Genomic DNA, 25,298 nt, shown 5'->3' with positions numbered 1-25,298 from the left:
ATTTCCCCTCTCACCCATGCCAAGATCTGCAAACCACCAAACACATGCATGTAGCCTTTCTATTTACAGGTCAATTTTTATAGGCAGCACAAAATTCTCTCAAGCCATTAATTGGCTTTTTCTGAGAGACTCTACTCTATTTCCCTTCTCCATTTTTTATTTCCCACCCTTAAGATTCATTTCTCTTGCTCAGCATGCTCAGGCCTCATTAAGCTGTTTAGCGGTCCTTCTCACCTTAGTTCAAAAGCCACCCCATTTTCATGTACATCTGCAAAGCTTCCTCTTTCCCTATGCCTACTAATACCTCCCTTTTGTGTGTGGATCATACCAGTTGGCTATATAAGGCTAGGCATTTAGAAAATGAGTTTGCTGTTAATACATGCTGGCATTTGCCAAATGAGTGCCCTCCAGATCATTTGGAGCACAACTGATTGGAGTTGTATTCCAAATCATCTACAGGGTAACAGGTTGGCAAAGACTGGCATTTATGATAGGACAAGGATGGGGAACCTGTGGCTCTACAGGTGCTGTCCTCCAAGTCCCATTGGCCCTAACCAGCAAGGTCAATAGTCAGGGATGATGGGAGCTGTAGTCCAACAACATCTGGAGATCACAAATTTACCATCCCTGATACAGGATGAAGATGGTCCATGCACCAAAAAGTGCCTGCCCTTTTAAGGGAAGATTCCCACACTTGCAGTTTATCACTAAAGAGGTGGACTAAAAAACATGGAAAGCTGCCATGCAGACACACTCTGAAATGCTAAATTATATCTTGCAAATTGGCAGTTAAGCAAATTGGACAAAATTGCATCCAGGCTTTCAAATTTTTCAATGAGAAGTGGTTTTTAATTAAAAACAGCCTGAGCACACTGTGTCACCAATGCTGTGCCCTTTTCCTTCAATGACATCCCCTTGAGTTACTCTTCATTTACACCAGTGTAATCGATTTTGCAATCAGGAATCCTTGCCAATTTGATTTTCTCCTTTTCCAGGCTATTCTCCTCCCAAGATGTACAAGCGAGTGTGTTTTATACAGTACAGGTGAAAAGGGGATTGATAATTAAGGCCTATTATTCACTGTCATTCTGGCATGAACTGGAGCTGGTGACGTTTGAACAATTCATCTTATTCACTATCACAGGTCACAATTCAAGCTACTGAACTCATCAGAATAAACAGCCCATAATCACTCCTTATCCACTTCATCACAATTCAAGCCATATTTTGCTCCCACTTGCCTTTCCAAAGCCGCTGCTCTGAACACACTACATGATTTTTTCTTTCTTTCCCGGCCACTGCAGAATGTATCAGAGTGGTTCACATACATCTTAGCTGAGAAGGATTTCTGACAATCTCGGCAGCTGTTAGAAATTTATGATCTCTCATATTTCTGCCCGATAACCTATCATGTCTGCACCTTCAGGCTAAATGGAATGTTTTCTTTGGGTGAATGTGCAATTCATGTTCTCTTGGGAAATGGCCATTCGATTACACAAATTAATAGGACATGTCCAAAATCAAGTCACTTTAACATAATCCAGTACAACAATAGAAGGTACATGATAGCTGATTAATTAAGCTACAATTTACTGCTGTGTAGTACGACATTCCTATAATGAAAATCAGGATACCGATTTTCATCTATGGCTGTGCACACACTCCCAGTTTGTCTGCATCCACTGGTTTGGGTAGTGGTGTACACATGACATTGGCCACCATCCACAGGTATCCTGCCATTTCTTATAGAATACTGCATCGTGATGTGCTTTTTTCTTAAACCAACTTCAGACCAAACTGAGAAAGGGGAACAACCTTGCTACCTTTTACATTGGTGAAGTTGGAATGTGCTGCTAAGGATAGAAGATACGATGGATTTGGTGTCAAAAAAGGTTATTTATGCATGCCACTACTGCGGCCCATGTTTTGTTAGCCCCAAAATGGAAAACGAGTGAGGTCCCAACTAAAGAAGAATGACAACTTAAATGGATGGAATATGCGCAGCTTGCAGACTTAACATATAGAATAAGAGAACAAGAAGAACATACGCTTAAAGAAGATTGGAAAATGTTTATTGAATATATGGAGGGAAATTGTGTACACTTGAAAACTTTGGCAGCATTAAGATAAATTCAACAGTTTAATAAAAATTCTACAAAAAAAGAAGAAGCAGAAAACAATGCTCCCTAGAATGTTCACAAATATCCACACCTTGATAATGACCGCTCTCCACATCAAATGGGGGGTACCCTTTGCATGCCCGCATGCAGCACCCCCGATCCTACGTGACTCCTGGCACAGCACTCTTGGACCGCCTCCCCAAGTCGCAAACCTTGAGGTTCCCACCAAACCTCAGTTCAAAGAACCAATTGCGACTGGGGAGGCATAGCTAGGGGAGCAGACCAAGTATAAAAGCGGGGGGAGCCTACATGTGAGCTCTTAGTCAGTTCCAGAGCTTCACCCACCCTATCCTCCCTTCATTTAGGTTTTTTTTTTAGTTGCAGGTTAACTTCTTCTTTATAGGTATGCAGGCGCTGTTACAGTCCTACAATGGTTGCTGTTAAAGGACCGGGAAGGAATTTCCTTGCATTGGCAGGTTTCACCTTCCCCATAGCAAAATGTCACAACTTTGGCGGTTATAGGCCTTGGGCGGAATCCTTTAGTCTATCTTCCCTAAATGAAGGGGGGCAGGGCGTGAAGCAGTGAAACACGCCCCCCCCTGCAGCGGCGATCCCAGGGTTCCCCATTAAAGAGGTTGTATTGAGGGGAGTTACTGGTCATACGCTGAAAGGTTATCAGTGCACTCCACTGTGTTGTGGTGAAATGGGGGGGGGGCGCCTCTCTCTGCTTAAACATACGTCTTCCAGAGTAAGCCCAATCCCCAGACAGATTGGCTAACCCTGATGTGCCCCAGATCCCCAGCCGGGGACTGGGAGGGATAAACGCCCAATGCCTAAGCCAAGGTCTTCCTACATCTGAAAGTTTAATAAAGTTGTGGCCCATAACACAGTGTCACGAGTCATTATTTCACCCAGGTGTCGTCTGGGGTTGGGGAGTCTCCGCCTTGGCATGCAATGAGACCAATGAGCCTACCACTGATGCCAGTTTTCCCCCTTTATTGGGGAAGTGAAATATACTCAGAGTTGAGAGTGGATTTCATGCTCTTTATTCAGCTCATAGTGGTGAGGAGGAATGGAAGTTCCCCCAGAATGTCTGCTTTAAATACATGATTTACACAATGGGCCCCACATGATTGGCTAATTCCGGGATTCATCTGTAGGCCAATCAGGTTGCGGATTCACTTCCACATGGAGCTGGATTGGGTGGCTCCTGTGGACCAATCAGACTGCTGCATTCTGGGCCCTATTGTTCTAGGACCAATCAGACTGCTGCATTCTGAATACTGTTGTTCTAGGACCAATCAAACTGCTGCCTTTTGGATCTTGTACAACTCAGTACATAACAGGAAGGGATTGAAATGGTGGGGTGCCTGCTGCCACTGAAAGCTGTCATGGAGAGTGCTTTACAACGTGGGCTTAACTAGGGGAGTTTGCATTCTAGTTCCCAGTTCCCAAAGCTGCCACCATCTTGACCTGAAACGTGTCCCTAAGTTCTCTGCAATCTTGGATTTACAATCCATGGGGGGATTCCAGAACAGAGCAAACTGAAGTGGAGAGTATTTCCCAAAGGCAGAGCGTTTGAAAACCTCCTTTGAGACTACCGCAAGCTGCCAACACTAGGAGCAGGATGCTGAGTGGCATGAATACGCCCAAATGAAGACAGCAGAGTCGTAAATCCCAAGGCAACACAAGCGGTTTGAGTAGGAGTAGAAATCTGTTTTGTACTGAAAAGAGTTCTCGTGTGTGTGTGTGCGCGCGGTGACCACATTTCAAGTTCTGCCAGTTCTTCATCGGGGGAGTATCTGAAAGAAAATAAGTGAGTAAGAATATCTCATCACTCCTATAAAAGGTATATTCAAGCCATAAAAGTATGTGCAATATAACCGTTCAGGGGTTTGCCATAACAATCTCAAACAAAGCTCATAACAAAGCCGTAGAGATAAGGTGCAATATCACTCAATTGTTTCAGAGCTTATTGCCAGCCTCCAGAGGACATTCTCAAGAGCTCGCAGATCCATTCATCCAAGGGTAGAGATTTGCCCTGTAATAAGAATAGTGTGCCTGCTGTTTGCATGTAGTAATGTAGTCTGGATCACAAAGATTGGCTTTTGAGGAGACAGAAGAGTATTTTTAAAATGTGGGGTTGGGGGGGGGGTTATTGGGTTGTTTGTATTTTGGTTATATATTTTGTGGTTTTATATTTTGATTTTGTTCTGTGAACTGCCCTGAAACCTCTGCGTACAGGCCGGTATACTAACAACAGCAACAGCAGCAGCAGCAACAGCCTTGAACCCTAAAATTGGACTCTGTAGCCTTTGGATCCTTTCCAGGTTATGACTCTGTGATTTAGGCCTATCAGGTCTACTTAAACACAGGTAATGGTACTTGCCAGCCTGTTATATCCTGAGCAGCTTAATTAGATTCAGAGAGTCTGATATTGCTCATTGATTAAAGTACTGTGACTTTTCCTAGACATCAAAGGTTTACACAGGGGCATAAAATTATAAACAGCTGCGTTTTCCATTCCTTCCTTCTCTATTCCCCACCCCGCACCAGGTCATGGGGAGATTTCTCTCTCTCTCTTCTTTACTAACCATATGTACTATTTTATTTTTATTTTTTAAAAAAACTGTAGCCTTGGTTTCACTGGCCTCATTTGCCATGAGACATGCCCCCCCCCCCAATACTCTCACACATACTCCCTCTCCGTTGTTCGGTAAATTGAATCTGCTGAAAAATAGTGTGGAAAACAAAGTAATCCATCTTCAGCAACCGCATGAGATCACATCTACTAACAAAGATAAGGCAGCAAAGAAGAGGAGATGCCTTCTTCAGGTGTGGGCAGGGGAAGATGGTGACTGGAAATAAGTTTATCAATTAGAAGGGGCTGATGAGCAGGACGGCATTGAAACTAAAGGCCAAGTTTGACGTGCCATTAAACCTGCTTTTTGCATTTAACACGCAGGTCTTTAAAAATCCAACTAGCACTGGTTTGCTGGGGTGGGGGGAGAAGAAGGGCTGATGTGGAAAAGGGATTTCACGTTTCCTTCCTCTGCTGCAGTCTTGAGCAGGACTTGAAGCCAGTATTTGCTTTTGGGAAAAATCTGCAGTTGGTGTCAAAAATTTCCTCACGGTGCAAATAGCAGCTTCAGAGGAGGGTATTTTTGTTTGCCAGGGGAGGAAAAGGTTAAATTCTGCCCTCTCCACCTGCTGCAATCCCAATCATGCACCCCGGTAATGTCATTACAATGCATCTCAGTTTAATAATGCCTGATGTTTTATTGTATTTTATTGTAATGTATTTTTAATATTTTGTTGGAAGCCGCCCAGAGTGGCTCCGGAAACCCAGCCAGATGGGCAGGGTATAAATAATAAATTGTTGTTGTTGTTGTTGTTGTTATTTCCCCATGCCCAATCAGATTTGTTAGGAAGACGTTACTCAAGGCATTGACAGAGCTTTGATTTTTGAGTCTATGGTCATTTTTCTTGGACATTTAAATTTAATTACTAAAATATAAATATTAAAATATTTATAGCCCACTCGACATAAAACTGATCTCAAGGCAGGGTACATAGTCCAATCAGGACAAAAAAAAATCATTTTTTGAAAATCCACGTTGAGGGGTTGTTGTTTTTAATTAACAATCAAGGTTTATAAAAATTTTATGAAATAAGCAAGCAAGCAAACAAACAATGAACAGATAATACATGGTGACTGAGTGGAACAGCTCACACTTTAATTATAATATTAAGCTTCAGAGCCACATGCTGAACAAAAATATAAAGAGCTGCTGTGGAAAGAAATATTGGCAAAAAAAAAAAATTGGCATAGCTCTGAGGCTGCTACCCTATTAAATTATGGAACACAGCTAAGATTATGAAATGGAGCGAATGTGTACATATTAGAAGGGAAGAAATACAACTAGTATGTTTTAAATAAAGCAACTTTCTATTATTGCTTGTGACTAATAGATATTGTTTGGGTGTGTTGAAACACAGAAGTTGACCAATGCTGTAAATGAGAGGTAGAATCCTTTTCTTGGTAATACAGTTAACATATAGCTGAGTGTAAATTTCTTGTGCTAATGATTTGCGTGTCGAGGTCCCCCAAGCCACCCCTAAATAATTCACAAATCACGCATAATTTTTGTTTAAGGTTTTGCCATAATTTTGGCCACAACTTTATTAAAATACATAAATGTGAGTGGTTGCTTAGGCATTGGTTCCAACTATCTGTCCCCCGCCCTGGGACAGAACTGACTTCCGGATTCCACCGAAAGCCAGTAAGGGAAAACAATATTGGGGAGAGCATGGAGACGGGCACGAGACCCTCACCCCTCCCCACATGCTCCCAGGGGCTTGCGCGGCCCAAGCCCCATTCAGAGGGACGGACGAAAGAATGACAAGCCCCTGGATTCCTTTAACGGAATTCCCTTGCAGCAGCAGCATTGGAGGGGCAGGCACCGCCAATCCTTACCCCTCCACCAACCAATTTTTTAACCAATGCCTAACCGCAAACTTACAAGTTGTGACGATTTGCTACGCAGTAGGCAAAAGCCAAATGGCACCAGCCAATCAGCCAAATGAACAAAATTCCTACCAGGCCCCTGCCCCTAAAGCAGACGACCCCATGTCAGGCATAGCAAGGTCAACGCAATAGCCCTAAATTAGGGAGGGTGGGCGGGTGGTCCGATGCATGAGCAAAAGAGCCCAGTCAGTGCTGTGTGAATTGATGTTATAACCTTTGGTCCAACCCCCTAAATGGCAACACCAAAATTTGCCCAGTAACCCAACTGCCCAATCACTGTGGATGGTCATCCAAACTAACCTGCCCAGCAACGGGGGGGGGGGGCTGCCAAACCCTACCGCAACACATGCTCTCTATGAATGAGAACATGCTTTGTTTATACATTGTGAAGTTTGTTATGTATCTCCATTTTTAAAAGTGTTTTTTTTTTGCAATAAAAATTCAATACAGGATCAACTTTCATATTTTCTTTAATATTGGCTGAGAATGGCTAACTTCGTTACGAGTTTCTTGGGCATATTATCTACAAGAAGAACTGGAATAACAAGAACAATAGATGAAAATCTCCAGGTTAAAAACAATCTATAGTATTGTAGGTGTTCGGTTGTAGCATTACCCAGCTGTTTAAATCCAATGAAAGGCATTAAGAAGCTACACGGGCGTTTGTATGATTGTAGTCTGCATCCTTAGCAAAACAATTGATTGCACTAAAAGGGTTTTGCAATGTTTCTGGTGTTGAAACTATGGTGTATATCGAACTTGCGCTTACTTTTCTACAGAGACTCTTTCCATAGAGGAAAATTCCCTCACTGTCCTCGATTCAGAGTTCTGGTGAGTTGCATTCTTGCCGAGAGTTTGAATGTTAGCATGGGAATTCTTTTTTGAATTGATCACCTAATGGATGTGGGCAATTCTTTAAGTACACGACATATGCTAAGTTCAGTTCAGGGCCCTTGCACCAGGTGGGCCCTGTCAGATTTCTTAATTGATACCTTGCTGAGAAACTAACTCTGGCATTTAGAGGCACTACTCCTTTTTGTATTTTTTTTTCTTTTGCCACCAGTCCTTAAACATGCCGAATCTGTTGGGCAATGCCATGTCTACAGCAATAAGCTGGCTCCAAACTTCCAGAGTGGGGGAGAGAGAGAGAGAGAGACATAAAATTTTCAGAAAATATGAGTCATACTTCTATGTAACATTCTGCTCCATTCTCTTAACAACACTGCAATATGTAGTGCAAACTCAGTATAATTCTGGCCTGTGGCATTAAATAGTGTGGAATGGTTATATATGCTATGAAACTTTCTAACATTATTTCCCTCCAAGCGTTCTATGGCAGTTAATTTTCAAATCTTAGCTAACCAACCAGGTATTGGGTATTAAAAAATGTTACTTCAGGATATATAAAACTTTTGAGGACAGCACAAATCCATTCCTTAACTTTGCTGGCTTACTAAGATTTTCTATGCTTCCAAATAAGCATAAATTTGACAGACTGAAGATAGGCTGTCGCACAATCTGTTCAGGATAATTTTGCAATGTATTATAAAGTTATTTAAAAACTGTATTTTTTGAAGATTTTAGGGTTTGGGTTTTTTTTTTTGCCTTGTAAGTTATCTAAATTAGGGAGAAATTCCATAAATCTGTCTGCATGTGCCTGAATATTCTAGGAAGATTGAAGCATATGATGTAGCATCAAACATGACATTGTTTTTTTATATATAATTTTTGTTAAATTTCTGTTTTACATTTTATAACATTGACTTAAACAACCCTTCCTCTCTTTCCATGGTTCATTTTGCACAACATAAATACCTGCATATTTTATATAAACTAAACCATTCGGTATTTCATTATTATATCCATCAAAACTTATTTACACTGTTGAATTTATCTTAATGCTGCCAAAGTTTTCAAGTGTACACAATTACCCCCTATATATTCAATAAAAACTTTCCAATCTTCTATAAACATATGTTCTTCTTGTTCTCTTATTCTATATGTTTGGTCCGCAAGCTGCACATATTCCATCAGTTTAAGTTGCGAATCTTCTTTAGTTGGCACTTTGCTCATTTTCCATTTGGGGGCTAACAAAACACGAGCCACAGTAGTGGCATACATAAATAACCTTTCCCGGCACCCAGGAATTTCTGTCTTGTCCTTGACAAACATTGTTCCAATCTTGGAGCAATCCTAATTCCTTGTTCAGAGCAGTGTTGCTGTATGCAGCAATGCATCTACTGCCACATCCAAGGCCCTGCCACTTGCTCCTGCTGGGGCAGGTGGTGACGAAGTAATGAAAATATAGTTTTCTGCTGCACCAGCTCCTGGCTTGTACAGCAGAGCAGCCCAGTTCAGAACCGTTGCCAGTAGATGGAATAATTTAGGATCCAGCAAATCGTCAGCTAGCATAGCTCTACCCACTTCCTGTCCCCAAAATACACTATTTCATTACATAAGAACACAGGTCAAAGGCCCATCTGTTCCAGCACTCTCTTCTTACTGTGGCCAACCAGATGTCCACAAGAGGCCTGGAAGCAGTACCTGAGACCAACTCTCTCCAGCTATCCTTCCAAACAACTGATATTCAAAGGCTGCCACCAACAATGAAGGCAGAACATAGCTAATGTGTCATAGATTGCCTTATCCTCCCTACTCTCAGCAGCCAGAAACATCATAACCAGGCACTGGAGAGACCTGTAAGGAATAAGCATGGACCAATGGTACCAAATAGTAGGGGAAACAGCCTTATTAGAAAAATTGGCCAATAAACTGAAACTGACACGGGGACACGGGGACAAATAGAAGATGCCTTCACCCCAGTATGGCTCCCCTTTATCATATACACAGCCCAACAAGACAACGACAAGAATCTGCCAACAGCATATGAATCAATACGGCTCACCTTATTCAAAATCACCCACTCACCCCACTCACACGTGAAAACAAAGTTCACCACAGCCAATCACAAACAAACAACCACACCCTAGGCCAACCCCAACCTCTCTCACCACCAAAGGAACACAAGCGAATAGTAAAGAGAACCTGCACAAGCGACGCTGACACAAAACCCCACACATAGAATAAGTAAAATAGAAACATCATCACCCCACCCCCACTCACCAGCCCCCCTCCACCTCTTCCTCCCTTTTCTTCCTAATGTAACACTAATGTCTCAACAAATGAAACTGATCTGTAGAAAATGTAACTTGGAAAAAGAGACATTGCGCATACTTTTGTAAACCAAGAAATCTTTAATAAAAAACACGTTTTAAAAAGCCTTATCCTCCATGTCTTTGTCAGATCTTCTTTCAAAGCCTTCTGTGGGAGTGAAATCCATAGTTTAACAATGTGCTGAGTGAAGAAGCATTTCCTTTTGCCTATCCTGAATCTTGGGACATTCAGCTTCAAGGGTATGCACTGGCTACTGTTGACAGGGTAGTTTCTGTCTGTGGAAGATGCTTCTGCTGGCAGTATACTGAGCCAAGTGGGGAGATCCCACCACCATGTACTAACTCACTCCAGTGCTGCTGTTTGGATGTTGGTATTGCTCTGTTAGCAAGGAAGTAAGATGCCACAGTAGACTGAATAACAGAACAAGAGTTGTACAGTGGAAAGAATCTTAGGTCTGGATACAGGAAACACTGAATCAACTAGAAATCACGCCAGGTGTCACTACGTTCTGCCCAATTTACCTCACAGTCTGCATTCCACTCACAACATGGGGCTACTCAGAATTATTTATTCGTATACGAAATATCCAAGGAGCACAGAGGTGCAAAAAGAGAATCGCTTTTAATCATCACAGGTAAATTATTTACCTCTGAGATAAATTAGGCCAAGCATGCTGGTACTGGGCTACATAAAAAGGTGTATTTATCGCATCTGTAATGTCCCTTCCTCCGAGGAATTTGGAGGAGTGGAAATAAGGTTGCTCTTAAAGTTAATTACCTGAGCACCTCACAGGCAGAAGCATTTCCCAGCTTTGACTCTCCTTCCCTCAAAATTGAGGCTGCACACTTGAAAAGTATTGCTCTGTCGCTGTAGCACAATCAGAGACAGTGTGCTTCTTCTGAAGATCAGTTGTTAGAAACCACAGGAAAGGAGAGGGCTCTTGTATTGAAGCCCTACTTATGGGTTTCCCACAGTTATCTGGTTGGCCACTGTGAGAACAGGATGCTGGACTAGGTGTGCCATTGGTCTAATCCTGCAGGATCTTATTATGCCCTTACCATAGTCCTTACCTGCCAGGGTCAGACAATGTCCTAGGAATCATTTGTTGGACATGTGCTCTCACACATGTGTGTCTGCCAGAAACCCTTTGGTCTGTCATTCCACTTAGGTCATTCAAGTAAGGATAGAAATGACCTCACCTAGCTTGTGTTTCTAATTGTTCAGGCATTATCTAGCATTACACTGTCAGGATGCAGATGGACTGTAAATCTCTAGAGCTGAGTCCTTCCTTATCACAGCATAAATTGCCGAGATCAATACCATGCTTGTGTCATGAGGCATTACTCAAGTGTGGAAAAAATATGCATGGGCACCTTTCCCAAGATAAGAACCAGCTGTGCCTGGAAGATCTGAGAAACGCCAACTGCAAAGGTACCTACATCTGATGTTCCTGCTGTATGTGCACATTTTGTGCAATTTCTGTCATACTGCTGAGTCTGCCCAGTTCTGTCTTTTGCCTCTGGGAAAATTATTCTAGTTATGTGGAGGCAGTGCTTCCTTCATTTCTGGTGGAGATACAGTGCTTCCATCTCCTTCACCCCCTTTTCTTCCAAACCTAATCATTGTCATCTCTCAGTCTATCCATCCTCCATAAGGGATTTTGCTGTTGTTGAGACAAGTCTGTTTTAAATTACTTCTGCAAATGGTGGCATTGCCAGAATGCTCCTGGTTCTCTCTTTGGGACATGAGAGAGAGAGAGAGAGAGAGAGAGAGAGAGAGAGAGAGAGAGAGAGAGAGAGAACATTTGGCCCCCTCCAGCACCCTCCAACCTTGCAAAGAAAACCTGATTGGTGGTTCCTTTTGAGTTTGGAACTCTTTCAGCCCTGTCCTAAGCATGTAACTCAAAAAGAAGCCCCATTAATTTGGTGGGGCTGACTTCCTAGCAGATGCGATGAGGACTACTATCTGTAGCCCAAAAAGTACAGGTGGGAGCTACTTGAAGAAGATGAAAAGTAGAGGGAGGGCTATTTGAGAATTAACGAATTGTTGAATTTAGGATTTGATAATAGGTTTGGCTGGCATGCGTATTTATGGTATGACAAAACAAAAATGCATAAAGGATTTGGAAACCACATATTCCGAAGATCTCTAGATGAAATATGGGATAGGTATAAAAACCTATTAGAACATAAAACACCATGGTGGTTGTCACCTTTGGTAAAAAAGATAAATATAAGTAAAAACCGGGCCACATATGAAAAGTTAGTAAGCAAAGAAGGAAATAATTGGAAAATTAAACCTTATGAAGAGGTAAAAGAATATGTAAATGATTGGTTGCACTATCGCCAAATTAATGAAATGTTTAAAGAAGATTTAAAGAAAAATGGATTTGGTTATACTAAGTCAAAATTCAAAATGGAAATATTAAATAACAAATTTAAAACATTGTCAAAAATGTATGAATTGCTGTTGGAATTTCAGTTATCTGAAAGACAATTGTAACCAACTGACTACGCTTGTAGGACTACAAGAAGTTTTATAAGGAGAGCTATATGAAATATTTCAGAAAAGATTTATGCGAATGGATTTTAAAATGGATTATTAAAAGTAACAGTTAGGATAACAAATGTAAGATTAAGAGATGAGGTTTGAAAATCATTAGACGTGGTTGATGGAAGTCTCAGGCTAAATAGCCAAAATGTTGTAGAAGATGAGATGAGATGTTCTGTTTAGAAAATATACAAAAACCCATAAAAAATGTATATTAAGAAAAGAGGGTTAATGACTCTTTCTAAAATATTTCCTAGAACTGGCCATAGATTCATCTTGACCATAGACACTGGTGAAGGAAGAGGATTGTGGGGGGAGCGCACCACCCACCGCAGCGTGATCCCGGTGGGGTGCCATCATGGCTGCCTCCCCCCGCCCGAACTGGGCACCACGCCCCCAGGACACTTACTAGCCATGCCCCCACCTGCTCTCTGCCCGCTGGCGCTGGAGCCTGAAGCTCCGCCACTGACCATAGATGCAAAATATATTCTATTCCAGAGTGTGTGCCCCATCGCATTTACAATGCTGAATTTGATAAAGGCTCTAATTCAACATTAGACAGATTGGGCAAGTCAGAATGGCTTTTGATCCAGCAGAGGTGTCTACTGACATAAGATGAAGGAAAGCAGTTGTCTCATGCCTCCCTCCTTGGCTGTTCTGGGTGATCCTTCAGTCCTCTGTGACAGATTGCAGGGGGTGGCGCACTGGAGGCTGTGTTAGGAATGGCAGAAAATCACCTGCGCTACACTTACATTAGCAGGTGCTGCTGCTTGATCAAAAGTTACTCTGCAAATGTAATGGCAGCCTGGCATTTCACCATTCATATGCTTCCCTGAAACATATTTTAAATTATATCTATATATCAACTAGATTTATAGCTTGTTAAAGTATATTTCAATTAATTGTGCTAGGTTAATATGTAACTTGATCCCAGAAATAAGAACGATTTTAGCAATCTGTTCTGTTCATCATGACATTTGTTAGCATTTGTGTAGGAAATAAGTATTGTGCAGCTCTAATTGGTCTGATGATCACTCAGAAAAAAAAGTGAAGTAATTATCTTTTTTAAAAAGTATGGAACTGACAATTTTATATCCTCTGTATCTATCTTTGAGTAGGCATGTGAAGTGGCAATGGTTCAAAATTTAGCTCCCATTACCAAAAGGAATTACATGGAGGCAGAGCTGACAAAAAATGCCTGCTTTATCTTATCTTCAGTGCCCTTATGTTGTTTTATGATGTTATCTTTGGCTACGTATTTTATGGTAATATTTAAAATTTCAGGAAACCATTTTCTGGCATGCTGGAAAGAATGAATCATCTTGCCAAGTGAATTTACAATGAAGGCACAAGACTTGTTTACCCCTCAAGTGTTCAAGGTTAGAAAACAGAACACTGACAAATAAATAAATAAAATCAGAAAAGTATTGCTACTCCAAGACAGGGCTGCAGTCTAGAGAACCACACCAAAGAACTATATCATTTAAAATTTGCATTTGTTGGAGGGGGATCAAAAGTCAATATATTTGTTGCTGATTTCCTCCCACTTAATAGTAAACAATGCCAGATTTATTTTCTTCTTTCTTTTGCTAGGTTTCTCAACAGTTGGGCTAATTCTAACATTTCATGGTGCTTGCTGCTCCAAGTTTGATTTGCTTGGCTTTTGGTTTCTTAGATTTACATGAGTGTTATATTTTCTTCTTCTAGGGCTGCGTTAACATTTTATATTGCGATACTTGTCACACTGAATGCAGGTTTTTGAAAGAGGGACATGCAGACATCTGCAAGAGCTGGCCCCCCACTCCACGTAAGAGGGCCTTTTTTAAAAGCTGCGTTGCAGACATGCCTTTTCAGTATGTTTTATTGTTGATCGCACAGTTCTCCAGAAGCATATGATTTGTTAGAGTGACTTTGATCTATACTGAGACACATGAATGGAGACGCACTGCTCTGGCAGGCAGATTTTCGAATCCTTCCTTTGAACCTCTCGGGCACATGGCCGCTGTAGGGCTTTTTGCTTAAAAGCATGCAGATGCCAACAGAATGCGTCTTCCGAAAGGTGAAAGGGGCTGAGATGGAAAGAGTCACTCCACTGAGGCTGCAAGTTGCTTCTTTCAGCCCAATCGTGTTTGTACTTGGAACCCATGCTGAGAAGTTACTGTACCGTACAATTCAGCATTGAAGGGCTCTTTCAGAAAATGTCACTGTTGCTTAGTGAAACGCCCTCTACACATACACAAACACAGACTCACAAAAAGGCATGTTAAAGGTCTCATCTAGCCAGGATTTCCCTATCATCCCCCTCCCAGTGAAGAGCTCTTAATTTGGAAGCTACGGCTGTGAGGTTTAGATCACGGGGTGGTGGTTTTAACCCTCCACATATTTCCATGAAAAATGTGCCGTTTTCTGAGTAGCAAATAACTGAAAGAACTTCATCCGTTTAATTAAAACATCACACTTGCTTCTGATAATTATGGCTAAAAGATTCCAAAGAAACCAAAGTGTGTACACACACACACAATGCTTTAGAGCAAGGCATCTTTACACAGAGTTATGTTCATTTTCTTCCTGCGCTAAATGCTTGGAAAATCCTTTCCCCTGTTACAGTTGGGGAAGAGCTGTAGCTCACTGGCAAGGAACATGCTTTGCCTGCAAAATATCTCAGGTTCAATTTGCAGCATCTCCAAATAGGGATGGAAATGACCGCCTGCCTGGAGAGCTGCTGGCTTGTTGGTGTAGACATTGGCCTGAAATAGATGGACTGATGCTCTGGCAGGGGATACATGGCAGCTTCCCATGTTCTTAGGAAAATGGGATTTTCACACAGCAGTAGGGAAAAGCAAATATCCCCCCCCCCTAAAATAATAGTATGTATATAGCGAAGCATAACAATATGTTTTGAACAAGATGTGAAGAGACCCATAGAGTACCACAGGCATGCTTTGAATATTTTTCTCCCTATTCACAACTCTTCACAGTACCCTAAGATTTAGAGGTGGCCAGTGAGAGGGTTTTGCTAGGTGAATTGTCCGCTGTGCAATGACAAAGTGGTGGGTGAGAAATCAGCACATGGTTTCAGAGTGGATAATCTCCCCTGCTGATGTTGGCAGCTTGTGTCCACTCCAGAGTAAATACTCACCCAGCAACTCTGCATTGGCAAAGTGCTTGTGGCAACATCTTCACTGACACCTCCTTGCATCTAAAAAGGCAACTGCAGGGTTTCCCTTTTTCCACATACCACAGTTACCAGTGGTTCTGCCTAGCAAACTGCCTTACCAGTCAACACTGCCAACTCTACTCTTTGAGTTTCCTCAAATTTACATCCTTAAGATCCTCAGCAGAGCCTCTCCACTTTTGACCCCCAATTAGATCAGTGAGGTTGATAGGCTCCCATGCTTTAGTTATTCCAGAAATCCTTGAGAACCTAGCCTGCCTCAGGTAGCCTATACATGATTGGTGTTGCTTCTTTGTTTTGTCTGAGATGGCATGTCTGCTTTTCTTTAATGGTTGGTAATGTGATAGTTATTCTTTACAATACGACTGGAGTATGGGAAGGGGCATAGCTTAGTGGTACAACATCTGCAGAAGGTCTCAGGTTCACTCTCTAGCATCTCCACATAGGTCTGAAATCCTGGAGAGCCACCACCAGTCACCATAGACCAGTGTTTCTCATATTTGGTCTCCAGCTGTTGTTGGACTACAACTCCCATCTCCCCTAGCTAGCAGGACCAGTGGTCAGTGATGATGGGAGTTGTAGTCCAACAACATTTGGAGACCCAAGTCTGGTGTAGGCAATACTGAACTAGGTGGACCAATGGTCTATCTCAATATAAGGCAGCTTCCTGGGTTCCTATTACTGCTGGCTTATTAACGACGGTGGGATTGCAGTAGTCTTCTTTTCCGATTATGTCAAGTAGTGTTAGTATCCTAAATGTATTATGAAACCTGCACTCAGAAAAGTGTCCTATAAATGAATACAACTAATAGAGTTTTACCTCATAACAGAATGTATGTACCTTCTTTTACGCCATTGGATGGAACCTGCTGTGGTAGATGACAACTTCAAGGATTGAATGGGATGATTAAAAGAACTATTAATTTTTATTTTTTGCAACGCGTGTCAGTAATCGAACGGGCATTTTATATCCTGATCTTGCGACCTTCTGCTAATGGATTGCTTTGAGTCTTGGCCTGGACATTTCTTTATGCTGACAGCGGAACACAGTTTGTGCCACTCCAGATTAGAACCACCGGTTTATATATAGTAGCAAAAGGCAATTGTAAGACACTGAGTCAATTGTGTAATCATGTACTTGGTGGGAAATAAAAATCTGTCATGACCCCCTCAGGCAATCAATTTATGCCCTGAAGCATGAGATTTGATTAACCATGTTATTATCTTGGCTTGCATAGCTACAAATGTTATATGCAGTCATAAAATTATCCAGGCCTTAAAATGTATATTTTAAAGGATCCCAGAGTACTTGACTCTATGACCTCATGAGACTGAATTCGAAAAGCTGTAGCCGCCTCTAAAATGGCGCCTCCTTTTATTTGCTGTAGATTTTGCTATTTTATAGCACTGACCTCCCCCTCATTTTCTCTCATTCTCCAGAGGTATTTAAAAATATGTCCTGTTATTTCCCTTTTGAAATTTTCAATAGTGCAATCAAGAGCCTTCTAAATAAGGCTCTGAGCTCCAGCGCTAAAGAGGAATAATATTCAGTGATCATTTCCAAAACATTGCCTAGCTTATGAATGCTGCTTTGCTCTCCCCCCCCCCCCGCCCTTCAGTTTGTTGTGCTATTTAAAGATCACATTTTTTTGGCCTCTTCCGCTTGTACTTGTTACGGACTTCTCCTTATGCTAGATGAAAATCTGGTTACCCACTCCTCATGGAGAGGCTTTGAACAATCAGCCTGAGCCACACAGAGAACCTCTTCAAAAACAAATGGCTTTAACCACTTGAAGCTGTTTCCTTGCAGCTCCTACACTGACTGTAGAATTGGGCCAATCAATCAATAAATCGAGATACACAGTTAAATACCATCAGCACTATAGATAGACACACCACTGACAGAGTAGATTGCCATGTCTGTATACTAGACCTAACTGATTTGAGAAGTACATGGCCGAAACCAGTAATGCTACATTGGTGAAGTGAAGGGATAGAGACATATTGTAAGCTTCCTTCATCACAGCCCTCATCATACCACAATCATCCCAGCCAAGAAAATAAAGTGAAAGCTATGAAACTTGCAGAACAATCACATCACATGACACATTTGATGCTTCTGCACATTACTAGGGGAGAAAGGATCAGAAGAGGTACATAGTTGGCCGGTGCTGTTGATGGCGATATGATGCTCATATTGCTTAGTTCTACCCAACTGTGTGAGCATTGGTGTTTGTGTGTATATGTTGAGGAATTATCTATTTTTTTCAAGAATTATTGAGATGGGCAGATTCATAGGAGAGGAGGCAGTTCTTCAAACGGTTTGGTCCCAAGCATTTTTTCATTTTCATTTTACTTTTAATTTATATACCGCCTCTCTATATTACTATACAACAACAAAATATGCAACAAAGGTCACACGCCTTATAATAATCCAATCCAATACAAAAACTCATAATAAAAACATAGCTTTAAAATAAACAGCTTATATCAAATAAAGTAATATTCAACAATCCAATAGAATATAATAGTATATGATAAAATTAACTATCAAAATATCAGGAAATAACAATTAAACAGAAATCCACACTTAACAATTACAATACATAAATACTAAATTATAATCAATAAAAATAACAGCAAGTCACAATGTAGAATATACCACAATACATACAGAACCATGTAAAAGGGTGAAATTGAGAAACAAAGATACACCCCTTATAAAATTATTCTTTTTAAAAAAGCATTATAGGCAATAACCAACGTCTTGAAATGCACTAGGAAACAGAGACACTGAAATATTAATGGGCGTCACATGATCCCAGCACCTTGCCCTAGTCAAGATTTTAGCAGCAGCATTCTGCAATTGAAGATTCCAAGCTGTTTTCAAAGGCAGCCCAGCCCATACAGAGTGTGTTGCACTAATTCAGTTGAGGGAGGTGGACCTACCAAGATGGCCTCCTCTGCTGATCTCAACACCTGCGAGGGTCTGTAGGGAGCCTTTAGTGCACATATCAAGGGCCTTCTATTCCAGACAGACATCACAAACTTTATTTCCAGAAGCTGTGGTGATGTTCCCTATTTTAGAAGGATGTTTAAAAGGAGTGTTCAAATTCGCGGATTGAGGTTTATGAGCCATGTTCATCAAATGACATAGCCTTCATCTTCTGGGTGAGGGTACTTCCAGTCATCCAGTGCTAGACCATTTAAGAAGACCCTGTGAGTTCCCCAGGACATCTGGCTGCCTACTACCATGGACAGGGTGCAAGACCAGGTTAACCAGCTGCATTTGCTGTGAATGGATGGCTCTGTTTAAAATGCCAACTGTGAAGACAGAGGATTTTAATATATATTTTTATCTGAACAGAACTTGTTAAATTTGGGAGGGGGAGCATGAAAATGTCTGTTAAAACAAATTTTTGTTTTGCAATTATAATGCAATGCAGAATTGCTTTCTTATTAAAATGGCAAGGGAATTGCTGGCAAGCTTTATAACGGGAAGCCACTGCTTCCTTCAGTTGTTGTTTAAATAGATGCATTCCATCATTCTTCAGACTTCAATGGATAATGAAATTGAACAAATGTTGCACAGGCTGAAATCATTCTTAATATGACAGACAAAGACAGTCGCAAGAAGAAAACATGGACAATTCAGCAGTGTCTAAACAACCGGTTTCTCCCTTCCTGGCCAATTTCCCTGAAAATTTAAAGAGGTATTTAATAACCAACACTATCCATATATGTTCAGATTGGCCTATTATTAAATATTTGTTGTTGTTTAGTCGTTCAGTCGTGTCCGACTCTTCGTGACCCCATGGACCAGAGCCCGCCAGGCATTATTAAATATATAGAAGCTTAATGAATCATATTTCCATGGAAGACATCTTAACATAGTTTTCTTCATCTTTGTTATAAGTGATACACTTTTATGGGAAACATTCAATAACCTAAGGGAATGTTGGACTGGACTCAGTGGAAAACATACCAGTAACATTTACTTGTTTGTTTATTGCCTTTATATCCTACCTTCTTTTCTAGGGAACTTGGGGTGCTTTGCATGGTTCTGTGCCTCCCCATTTAATCCGCAGAACAACCCTGTGAGGTAGGTTAGGCTGAAAGGCAGTGACTGGCTCAAGGTCTCCCAGTGGGCTTCATTGCCAAGAGGGGGTGTGAACCCTGATCTCCTGGGTCCTAGACAAACACTCTAACCACTACACAACACTGGCTCAAAGTTTATTGTTAGCATCATAAAAAAAGGAACCTTTTTTTGACAAAACTTCTGAGCTGATCTTCAGTAGAGGTATACATTTGGATCTGGCCTTAAATTAGTCACAATTGGTTCTCGCTGAGTAAGTTACTCATAGCTACCTGATTTACAGCAAGTCTACTCTAACCCTGTCTACTCAAAAGGAAGTCCTGCTGACTTATTCTCAGGTATTTGGGGTTAGGACTGCAGACTTAAATAGTACCTAAACACAACTAACTTAGACTGGAGCCAATCTATATGCTGTATTAATGAGTGGAGGTTGCTTAAATTCCACTGGTGTCAACTGTGAGTGAGTCATCTAGGAATCTGCAGCCCTGGTCAGATAAACAGCAATAGTGTTAATTCTGTGTACATGGCTAAGAACCCCATGTTTGCATTGTGGTTAATGTATATAAGGCCTAATTGGATTAATAGCGCAATCCTTTATGTATAGACTAAAAAATAAGTCCCACTGAGTTTAATTGGGCTTGCTCCCAGGTAAGTGGTCACAGGCTTACAGGCAAATATGTTTAACGTCAGAATGGACATGTTCTGCTCCAAGTTTCTCTAAGGCACTGTCAATTACAATGGATACATTTTGAATAGCCTTCTGAACTGCTAAGAATTCATAAGGATAGCAATTCAGATAGTAAATTGTCCTCAAGCATTTTCCCCAAACAAGTACTGCTGCAAAATTTATAACAATACCCAAAGCATGGAGTAATGCTCCTTATAGTTTGGATTGCTAGGCAGCGACTGTATCCTCCAGAAATAGAGGGGGAAGGTGGCAGATCAAAAAGAAAAAAAAAGAAATCATATTGTGGTAGACAGCTCTGTGAAGAATCTCCTGTTCCTGTAAGACTTCCATACTCTGTCTGGGCTGAAAGGAACATGGGGGGCAAGATGAAGGCAGGAGGTGCACTGTGTAGCTCACAGAAGGCTGTAGGGATTGCCTGGGTGGGTCACACGTGGCCCATGGGTAAAGTGTCAGTGGAAACTAAATCAGATAGTGTTAGATGATGCTTGGAAGACATGTAAATCCTTATATAGGGACCCATCTCTAGGTGTCACAAGGTCCTCCTCCTCGACTTCTAGGATAACTCATCTTGGCAGCAAAATTTGGTAGTCTCAAAATTCATCCTCCAAAATTAAGAAAAACTAATCCAAAAGCATAGGAATGCAGGACATTTTGGTCATTAAAATGCTCGACATCGCATTGCACTACACCCCACATCCAGCTTAATCATTTTCAGAACTGCTGTCACCTTCTGCCTTATTGGCTGTGGAATTTTTCTGCTGTTAGCACTTTCTTTTTTTTTAAAAAGCGTATGTTATATACCCTTGTCAAAACCAATGTGCATTTTATTCACCTCATTCTACCTGCAACTAAGCTCCCTCAAACAATTTTGCCTGAGGTACAAAAGAGATGCTCCCCTGTTACTTCAGTATGTTCTGTTACTTTTCTGGATATATTTTGTTAATACCCCAGTAATAACAATGCCTAACAGTGCTTGCCTGATTCAATACAATGGTTTTATAACTCAAAGACAATGAACATTTCTTTAGGCCTAGTATCTTATTTTATATTTTTGTATCAGACAGAGAGTGAGGACACTGGGCTGGTGGAGGGGGTTCTGAGCAAGCTTGCGGCAAGGGAAAGAATTATTACAGGAACGAGGAAATTAAAGCTAGGAAAAGATCACCCAGCCACTTTCTTATTTCAGTTGAGACCAAAGAGTTGTCCCAACCTGATAGAAAAATATTTCCTAAGGGAAAGAGAAGAAATCCCAACTTCTCAAATGTGTATCAGAAAGAAAAGCTAAGCCTTCAGGATCAGTTTGCTCATGTTTTGGTTTGGTTTAGTTTGATCACAAAGACCAGCATTTAGACTTCCTGTCTGTAGGTGATGATGATACAGCACATCACTGCCATATCCCCTTTCTTCGAGGCTCAGGTGTTGTTTTGGAGAGAATTCCCTCTGTGATTCCTGATAATTGAAGGAAGATAAGAATAGCAGATCCCTCATATTCTAAGATCCATCTCTCCCACCGGACAAATGAGTCACGATTAAGGATACCCAGGTCTTCTGGGACCACTCTGCAGATGGCTGGCAGAAACTGCTTTGCTACCTTTTCTGGCCACCTTTCTGCTTGAGTTTGAGCTTCACTAAGCCAGGGTTGTTGTGGTGGTGGGGGTGGTTTTTTTTTGGGGGGGGAGGGAGAAAGAGTGTTGCAGCTGATTCCATAGAGCAGGAGCATATTCCCAGAACACTTCCAGGACACTATAGCATGAGACCGCAATGAATAAGGGAATGGCTGAAGTATGTGACGTGCAAAGCAAGGAAGCACACGAGCATAGATAGGTGGATCTGAAGGAGGTGTGTGGAAGGAAATAATCAAAGATGTAGAATGAGTCCTCTTTCTCGCCCTTGGTGATGGAGCATAACATATCTCATTTCCAGTCTCTCAAGATCAACACTGCTTGAATAAAGCAGCAGGAGAAAATGTTGTGACAGTTGTCTTCCTATTCCTTCTCCGATGGGAACTCTGGCCCTCATTCCATCAGCAGATTGATTTTTCCATTTCTTTTCCCTTCACTGGTTTTAAGCTAATCAGTCCATTCCTTGACAATGTAGAATGGTTCCCTAATGGATATTTTTCCTAGTGAAGTGTCCAGTCTCATTTTAATTAGCTCGGATAATGGACTCTCGGCAAGTTCCCCCGGGAACCTGTTCCAAGGTTGTACAGATCTTGCTGTTTGTAACTTCCCACTCCCTGCTCTTCAGCTTCACTTTCCCCTTTCTTGATTTTTATCGTATTGCTTTCTGATAAGGTACCAAAAACAAATGATCAATGAATGTGTTCCTGTAAAAAGGAAACACGTTTTAGCAGCTGGGAGGGGATACATCTAAAACAGGCAAAGGAAGAGAGGGCTAACATGCATCATTCCCCTAGATGCAAACAAGTGTTCGAAACTGGTCATCTGTGGTGTGGTTAGAAAGAAGTAAGCCACATACCACAAACCACAGTGCTTGAGGTTTTATTAAGGAACAAGTATTTATTCTGAAACGAACTGCATTTCAAAAACATTTTTATGGAGCTCCAAGGATACAGGATATGCACAGGCTGGATAAGTTCCTCCTTGTAGAAAGACTGGACTGGGACTTTTTAGTTTACAAAAATAAGGGAAAACATGATAAGGCTGGATCAGGTAATACCGCTCCCCAATCTTGCCTATTTCCCCTGAATTTATACATAAAAAACAAGTCATGCAGGCTAAAATGGCATAACTGCCTTCTGACCATTCCAAACGACAAAATTAATTTCTTCCTCCTCCTCTCCACCTGTCACCACTAGTGCCACAAAATATGGACCTAGCCTTTAACCTAGGGAGCAATCCAAACCCAAGATCCACTGGGATGAACAAGTTAGGATTCAGGAGATCCTTGTCTCAGCTGGCTGATTCCTGGCACACCTGGAATGCACCAGCGTAAGGCAAACATCCTGGTTCTGGTGGAGATATGGCTGTGTAACTCCTTCATCCCAGGAAAGTAGTGAGAGCAGGACAAAGCAGGGGAGGATTTACAATGGATCCTACTGCTATTCAGCTCAGTCATGTGACCTGGCACTCCAGCAGAACTCAGGCCAGCAAAAAAGAAAAAAGAGAGTGTGTAAGTGTAAATTAAACTCTATTTAAATGACTTGTTTCCTTCTGCAAGACTTAGGCTGGTTCAGCCAGCAGTAGCCCCACTCCCAAACAGAATTTGGAATAATTTATGTGGGCTTAATTTCAGGCAGTGTAAATTTTGTTGGCTTTCTGTACTTAGCATAGCTCTGTTGGACACTTACGTGAAAGATGTGTCTGTAATGGAGAACCTTTTAATTACATCTTGGGAGCCCAGCTGACAAGGAATTGACAAGCGACTCTGAGATTTCCGTGTCAGCACATCACCTTACAAGAAACAGAAAGGCCCCAAAGGTTCTGCTAAAAGTGCAGAATTTTATAGACTGTTAAGGCAACTATCTGATCCAACTAAGACATGTCAGTTTGTTGTTAGCTGGGCTCTCGAGCTGCTAAGTGATTATTATTATTTAACAACACACATGTGAAAGGATAACCTTCAGGACTACCAAAAGTCATGATGGTTATGCTCTGCTTCCACAGTTGGAGACAGCAAAGCCAGTGTGGTTTAGTGATTAAGAGCGGTGGACTCGTAATCTGGGGAACCAGGTTCGCTTCCCCGCTCCTCCACATGCAGCTGCTGGGTGACCTTGGGCCAGTCACACTTCTCTCAGCCTCACTCATCTCACAGAGTGTTTGTTGTGGGGGAGGAGGGGAGAGGAGATTGATAGCTGCTTTGAGACTCCTTAGGGTAGTGATAAAGTGGGATATCTACTCCTCCTCCTCTTCTGAATACCAGTTGCTGGAAACCACAGGAGGGGAAAGGGCTCTTGTGCTCAAACCCTGCTTGCTGGTTTTCCACAAGCATCTGGTTGGTCACTGTGAGAACAGGAGGCCATTGTCTTGATCCAGCAGCCTCTTCTGACGTTCTTAGTGCTCCTCATATGTGGACTAGGCCCAGACTTCATTGCCTCCACCTTCCATGACTGTAGCTCCCATGCCACAAAGACAGCAGAAGAACAGGCATGAAGAACCACCCAACGCATTATTTGGAATGACAACTCCATCTCATGTTACATTTATGGGAGCTCCCTATGCTAACTGAAGAATGGGAGAAGATCCAGGTTACATGGGAAAAAGTGGTGCTGCAGCTGCATCTCCTCCCCACCCCGGTGTTGCCACAGGACATGGGAAAGGCATCACCAGTTCCTTTCAGAGCCCCAAGGCTTCCAATGGTACTTTCCTATCATCAGAAGCAGTTATGCTGTAGTTGATCTCAGGCCACAAAGGCAGAGAAAGGGCCGCAGGTTCTGCATAATGTGTAGATTGCCACTAAGTGAGGGTAATGGAATATGTGGTCGAAGGTAGGGATAAGAGCTCTGAAAACAAGCTTTCTTGACAAGACTTCAAAGAAAGAGGCACACTCCATTTGACCATCCCCATTCCTTGGGTAAGGAACATTCTGCTGAAAAACAAAACAAAGCCGACCCAAATTTTGCCTCAAGGAACTGCATGTAGGATGCAGTCCTCAGTCATTAAAATCAACGGCTTCAGTGGGAAGTCTATGTTTCATTTTATGAGTTTTGTATGGGCGGGTTTTTGTTTTGTTTTATTTGTCAGAATTCAGAATATTTTGGCGAGGGCTGGGTGGCAGGCATACAAAAAGGAAAGGGAAAGGGGATAGCAAGAAGGAATCACAGGAAGAAACACCGTGGCTATTTATTTCATTTGTGATTTGCTTCCTTTGAAGCATCCCAAATTGATTTCACAACGAAGCATTTACAAAGCAATTGCATTTTTTAGTTAAAATAATTACATACGCATATAAAAACAAATCCTGTATAGATACTTGCTGGGATAAAAAATATCCACTTAGAAGTTTTT

The sequence above is a fragment of the Podarcis melisellensis genome (genome assembly GCF_964234715.1).
Source record: "Podarcis melisellensis genome assembly, chromosome: 2".
Lineage (NCBI taxonomy): Eukaryota > Metazoa > Chordata > Lepidosauria > Squamata > Lacertidae > Podarcis > Podarcis melisellensis.
The sequence above is the reverse complement of the archived record's forward strand: the minus strand, read 5'-3'. Positions refer to the sequence as shown.